We start from the raw sequence: 7,500 nt of genomic DNA, 5'->3' as shown, positions 1-7,500 counted from the left end.
CTCACCCCCGGAGGGTGTGTGTGTGTGTGTGTGTGTGTGTGTGTGTGTGTGTGTGTGTGTGTGTGTGTGTATGCTGGGAGGCTAGCGAGGGGTTTTCCCCAGGGGCCCCTCTCTCTCTCTCTCTCTCTCTCTCTCTCTCTCTCTCTCTCTCTCTCTCTTGAGAGATTCCAGGGGTGTTTTGCGATCCAGTTGCTCTCATCACGGCAAATTGACCATGTGGTCCTGACGGCCCGCTGACTAATCTGCGACACGTCACAGTTAACACGCCACTCCGCAATCACAGAAAGAAAAATAACTTTGGGGGAAGAACAGCCATAAATAACCTGGCAGATGAACGCAGCTTCACTCTCGGTTGCCCTCTGAACTGGGTTGAGAAAACAGTCAATAAGAGAGCGCTGCATGGTTTAACTAGAGTTATGTGATTGCCATCATTAGGAAGGCTATTGTCTGCCCTTGGGTGTAATACAAGCCTTGACTTTTGGAAATAGTCAATAAAAAGGAACTATTTGTGTGGGGGAAGTGGAGCCGTGGGGAAGGCAATAAAGGCCACATTCTCACGGATGGTTGGGAGAGACGATGAAATGTCCGTTGCTAAATAAACTGAGTATGAAAAATATATAAACAGTATATATATAAAACATATATTTTTTTAACTGCATTATTTTTTAACAACAGTACAACCAAGGTTGATTTGGCATGTTAGAGTAGGCCTGGTATGTCCTTCACACACACACACACACACACGCACGCACACACGCTTGTGCACACACACACACACACACACGCACACACGCTTGCGCACACGCACGCAAGCACGCACACACACACACACAGACACACACACACACACACACACCCACCCACACACACCAGGATGCATCAGGTGACTAGCCACAGACCATCCAGGAAGAAAACGACATAACTAGAGAGAGAGAGAGAGAGAGAGAGAGGGAGGGAAAGATAGAGAGATGAGAGAGATATAGAGAGATAGAGAGATGCTGTCCTCTTCCATTGGCTGTGAGCAGGCCATGGTGTGTAGCCAGGAGGATGAGGCCCATGTTGTTAGATGGAGGATTACACTGGCCACTTGTTTGACAGGCCTCCTTTCATCCCAGAGACACACTGAGACAGCGCTGTGCTCCCAAAACCTGTCACCACACTCCACCAGGAGTGCCCTCCAAATTGAAATAGTCTGCTGCCATGAGTGTGAGTGTGTGTGTGTGTGTGTGTGTGTGTGTGTGTGTGTGTGTGTGTGTGTGTGTGTGTGTGTGTGTGTGTGTGCGTGCACGCATGCGTATGTGCGTGCAGGCGTTTGCGTGTGTGAGTGTATGCATGAACATGTGCATGTGTGTGTGTGTGTGTGTGTGTGTGTGTGTGGGTGTGGAATAGAGGAGGCTGAGGAGGGAGAGGGAGAGGGAGAGGGAGAGGGAGAGGGAGAGGGAGAGGGAGGGAGTCGAGGAGGAGTGGAGAGGGGAAAAAATGTGGTCATCAATTGCTGGCAGCAGATCCAGGGAGCAGATTATTGGACGGCTAACCCAGCGGCAGATGTCTGATGAGTGTCCATTAACCTGCCTCCTACATCTCCTCGGCCTCGCCGGTGATGCCGTCAGACCGGGGGTCCGTGTCCGGCCCAATAGGAGGGGCTGGTAATCCCCTCCAAAAAACACTTCCCCAGATCACAGTCACTGATTGGCCGGCCTCGCGGCTAGGCCCTGGCACACGAGAGGAGACGAGACAAGACGAGACATGACTCGAGACCTGCTGCTTGCACTTCCAGACCATCCATCCCTCCCTACCTCCCTCCCTTCATCCATCCCTCCCTCCCTCCATCCCTCTCTCCCTCCCTCTAGCCCTCTGTCCCTCCACCTCTCACTCCTTCCCTCCCTCTACCCCTCTGTCCTTCTATCCATCCCTCCCTCCATCCATCCCTCCCTCCCTCCCTCCCTCCATCCCTCCATCCTCTCTGATTGAGTGTCATCTGTGTTGCGTGTCTCAGTGGTGAGTGTGCCCAGTCTGTGAGAGCTTGGCCCGTGCTGACAGGCTAGACTGTTTATGTCTGCAGTAGAAGAGGAGGAGGAGGAGGAGGAGGAAGATGAGAGGAGGAGAAAAGGAGGAGGGGGGAGAGGAGGAGGAGTATGAGGAGGAGGGGGGGGGGCAGGTGGAGGAGGAGGGGAAGAGGAGAAAGAGGAGAAGGATGGGGAGGGAAGAGGAGGAGGAGGGGGAAGAGGAGGAGGTGGAGGAGGAGGAGGAGGAAGGGGAGGAGAGGGATTGATTCGCTCACCGCCACGCACATTTCATTAGAGAAGAAGAAAAAAAGACAGCAGCTGGAGTACATGACATTTCTGTGACAAATCATAATCACTCAGGTCTTGGCTGGTCTTCTCTATGTCTGTCTCTGTGGAGAGACACAGGCCGGGTAGGAGTGGGGCTGTGGGGCCGCCGGTCTTTGGCCCAGTCCAAACTCCCATCCTATCCTCCCCTGGTCCAGGTCCAAGACATCAACACACACAGAGACAGCAGTCATCCACGCAGCTGCTCCCTGCCACAGACCTCTGTACTGTCCTGCATGCATGGATGTATGTACGGGGCAACATAGTCTCCAACGGAATACGTTCTGGGGGATCGTTTCTGCAGACCAAGGAAATACGGTCTGCGTCTGGCTATACCAGTGTTTCACCACCTGTAGTGCTGTAAGATACATCAAAAACTAAAGATACGAGTTACGTGAATTCCATTCCATGCATTACAGTGAGCCCTTCTTCCGATGTCTACCTCCACCAGCCTCCCCTGGTATTTGCTCTTACAAATCCAATCCAAATACTCTCAGATAGCATGCGACTATTGCAGTCAATTGTCTTAATGTGAATTTATTTTCAGTTGAAATGTATTCCGTGTCAATGTGTACAACAATACAATCTTTCTTTACAAGAGGGTCTTGGAGTTCCTATTATATTCCCTCAAAATCCTAAACATGTCTGTGATATATGAGTTTGGTATCGTCAACTAGCATTTCAGTTTTCTTTCATCACCTCTAACTTCGTGTCTGTGAGAGAGAGAGAGAGAGAGAGAGAGAGAAAGAGAGAGAGAGAGTGACACGCACACACACACAACTCTGGAGGGAGGCCATCTGAAATACAAATCATCTCCAACCAATCATATGAGCCTTGCCAGTTAGCTCCTATTAAAGCTTTTTAATAGCAGACACCAAGCGTGACCCGGGATGCTACGGCTGGCTTAGAGCAGTGCAGTGGTGTGCGTGTGTGTGTGCGTGTGCGTGTGCGTGTGCTTGTGCGTATGTGTGTGTCGGTGTGTGTTTGTGTGTGTGTGTGTGTGTGTCTGTGTGTGTGTGTGTGTGTGTGTCAGTGTGCGTGTGTGTCGGTGTGTGTGTGTGTGTCGATGTGTGTGTGGTGGACCCAGGGCCTGTACTCCACATCTGTTCCTGTATTAAAGGCATATGGGCCGGGCCGCCTGCTCACATGCTCAAGCCCCCGGCCCAATCAGCCCTGATCGGGGTGATGTAATGGGCCCTGCCTTGGCCCCCAACCCTCCCGCCACTCCCACCCGCCACCCCCACACCCCCAACCCCCAACCCCCTGCGCCCCACGAAGCTGCGTAGCTCTGACAACACGCCAGCTCTCTGTCAGCAGCTGCCCCCCTCACACACACACACACACACACACACACACACACACACACTGTAGGGAGCAGGGAGGACCGTTGCACAGCGCCAAGGATGGCCCAGCCAGGTAAGAGGTCATGATGTACTGGGCTAGGGAGGTGTGGAGGGGAGGGTATGGGAGGGAGGGGTGGAGGTACGGGAGGGGAGGATATGGGAGGGAGGGGAGGGGAGGGGAGGGGAGGGGAGGGGAGGGGAGGGGAGGGGAGGGGAGGGGAGGGGAGGGGAGGGGAGGATGGAAGAGAATGATGGAGGGGTAGAAGGATGGAGGAAGGGGGGAGGGATGGGAGGGAATGATGGAGGGATGAATGGAGGGGAGGACAGTATATTATAGAGGAGGTGGGCTTTACGTTTAAAAACAGTAGCTTAGGAAATCACATTACATGCGACATCAATTCAATTACCATCATCCAATGTCAATTACAATTACATAGTAATACCGGTAATACCACAGTAATAAGGCTGTAATACACATAGAGGTTTTCAGACAACGCCCAGAGGGCTAGCACTGCTCCTCAACATTCTAATGCAACAACTTGTGTAACATTCCGTTCCATCTGTGTGGCGTCTTCTGTCAGTCTGCAGCACCTGTGTGGGTCTGGTCTGTGTTAGCTAGCCTGACAGACAGCCAAGATGGAGGGGGGGGGGGGGGGGGGGGGAGGGAGAGAGAGAGAGGGAGAGGGGGGGGGGGAGAGGGGGGGGAGAGAGAGAGGGTGAGAGAGAGGGAGGGAGAGAGAGAGAGAGGGAGAGAGGGGGGGAGAGAGAGAGGGAGGGAGAGAGAGAGAGAGAGAGAGAGAGAGCGAGAGAACACAGTGTACAGTGATAGAGGACAAGCCTTGTGCTGCGGCCTGCGGCTATAACCTTCCCCTGTCAGAAAATTAGGAGCCTGTGGAACAACACGTCCATTCCACATCTATCAGTGACACTGGTGAGACACGGAGCACACAGCTGTGACCGCCCACACCCCCCAGACCCCCAGACCCAAACCCAAACCCCCAGACCCCCAGACCCAAACCCACACCCCCAGACCCCCAGCCCCAAACCTCCAGCCCTCTGTTCAACTTGGCTTGGCTCTGATTGTAGAGGGGTTACTAGTGGGAGAGAGGAATCCTACGTGTTGGTGGACAGGTAAGGTGTTAGATGGGTGGGTGGGTGGGATGTTGGGAGATGGGTGAGTGGGTTAGGTGTGTGTGTATGTGTGTGTGTTTGGGGGGGGGGGTCGTCTTGGGGGGTAGGTATGCATATGTGGCTCTACTGTGGCCTCTCCTGGAGGATAAGGTTTAGTCACTGAGCAGCGAGCCCTGAGCTTGTCACAGGGATGTAATGAGGTCAGATTACAGGCAGGTCTGTAGTGTGTGTGTGTGTGTGTGTGTGTGTGTGTGTGTGTGTGTGTGTGTGTGTGTGTGTGTGTGTGTGTGTGTGTGTGTGTGCGGTGAGCGAGCCTGGAGCTTGTCTTAGGGATGTAATGAGGTCAGATTACAGGCGGGTCTGCAGACTGGCTGCAAAAGGTTGGAACCGCTAATCCCACAGTCATTAAAGGACGCTTTGTTGCCCGTGGACGGGAAAAAAGAGAGAAGGAGAGAAAGGAGGGGAAAGAGAGGTGTGCAGTGAAATGGGGGTAGGAGGGGGGGAACTCAATAACACTTGATTCAATATGAAAAGCCTCTTGTTGCCACCCAGGAGAAGCCCAAGCAGGATGTAGGGGAAGGCTGCGTCTGGAACTCCTACGACCAGGAACAAGACATGGCTTGTTCCCCTGGTTTAAGGAGCAAACAGATTAAGATGAATTGATGCAGGCTTAGTGACTCTGAAAAATGGAGAGGAAAAACGCCCACTGATCAATAAGGCTTAGGGAGCCGGCAAGCAAAGGCCCGGATCCCCACACGCATTCAGGGATAACACACTCACTGAAGGGGCTTTAAGGCCCACAAGATCCCCTTTTCAAAGTATGGAGGGATGAAAAAAGGAGAGGGGAGAAGAATGAGGGATCTTAACGAATCTGAAGAAGAAAAAAAAAAGAAAGACAAATCTTAAAACAATGAGGTTTCCATACGGGATGACATTTGGAATCTTCACATGGTTAAATGGTAAAATGTTGATGAGGAAATTGCTTCCAAATGTACAGTATGCATGTACAGTACAGGATGTGACAGCAATGCAATATTGAAAAGAAACATGTCTCGGTAGAAAAAAAATATATATATATGGAGCCGTATTTTTAGTACAGTTTATGGGTTTTGACTGTAAAAGCCCTTTAACTGTGAGAATAAAGCACACACACAGATCATTCAACCCAAAACCAAAAGCCTAACATGCAGATGATCATATCGCAGGGCCTAACCACCGACATCCCACAGTGCACCGCGGCGACATATCTCCGTCTAAGCCCGGCCAGGCGCGGCAGCCTGTGCCCCGATGTTTGCAGAGATCAGAAGGAAGGATCTGGGTTAACATGGCAATTATACAGCAAAGCCCCCTTATCTCAGGCAAGATCTGATACAGTTTCTCTCCCCGCTCTCTCTCTCTCTCTCTCTCTCTCTCTCTCTCTCTCTCTCTCTCTCTCTCCTCTCTGTTAACACAGTGCATGCCTCCGGTCAGAAGCCCCGTCTTCTGCCGCTAATCCCTTAAGAGGTGTGCAGCACTGCAGCGAGAGACCATCAAGTTAATGAAAACCAACACGCTGTGATGAACGCCTGCCAGGCCAAAAACACAGGGACACCGGCGGATGTATGGACCACCATCTTAGCCTTCCCCCGACACAGCCCCCGTAGACGAGGCGCCATAAAAGGGTTGTTCAGATGAATACGGTTCTCAGTAGAACCCTACCCTCTGAAAAGAACTCTTTCAGAACCGTTATTTCTTTTCTAAGAGCGTGCAAAATAGAAAACCTTGTTATTTTTTTTCAGCAATTGTTTAAAAGCAATTATCCCCAGGCTCTTTGATGACGGTGATCAGAGTGGTTAATAATGGCGATCAGCTCTAAAGGCATGCCCACCTCTCTCTGCCCCCCCCCGTCCTCGTCCCCCTCCCCTGTCCACACCCCTAACCCCTCGTCCCCCCCCGCCACGTCAGCCCACCTCGTTACAAGAGGATTTATTAAACACATGCATATCCGACGCCGCCGACCCCTGTGACTCCTACATCTGTTGAGCGTGACCCCCATGAGCATTCTAAGGCCGGGGTCAGGTCACCCCAGGTAACCCCAGGTAACCCGGGGCGACCTGGCGGGGTGATTGTGTCAGGAGTAATAACGAGAGCCAATTACATGCCTAGAACAGTCTCTCGCTAGGCAACACAACACGGTTAGCCTGTAGCACAGAACCAGTGGCGAAGAATGCCCCAAAAACACAATGCGGACCTATAGAATAATGTGCTCATGTTGTGCTGTAATTCATTTTTTTTCTAGTTCAGCAGAGAATAATAATACAAAATAAAATGGCTTGGTGCTGCACTTGCTTTTCAATTCCCCGAAGAAACTATTTCTAGTTTTTTTTATGATTGTTTGTTTTTATACGGCCTATGTTTGTTTATGTTTGCTACAGTATTGTTTGCCATATTTCTCCTGCTTCTGACCTCAGGTGTGACCTCTGACCCCTGAGGTCATGCCTGGTCCAGCAGAAGCCCTGACTGAGCAGGCTGCAGGAGAGCACATGTGGAGAGGGATCTCCTGTACCAATTACAGCCAGGTGAAAACAAAGGGACCATATTTCAATGATTCCTCCAGCTGGGTTGTTTATGAGCAGTGTGCTTAGTCTCCCCTGACCCTCACCTCTACGCTTGGCCACTCCGAGGGGAACAGAGGCCAAATGGCCTGACGCTGCCAT

This window comes from Argentina silus, assembly GCF_951799395.1.
Source record: "Argentina silus genome assembly, chromosome: 7".
NCBI lineage: Eukaryota > Metazoa > Chordata > Actinopteri > Argentiniformes > Argentinidae > Argentina > Argentina silus.
Note: the sequence above shows the minus strand (reverse complement) of the source record.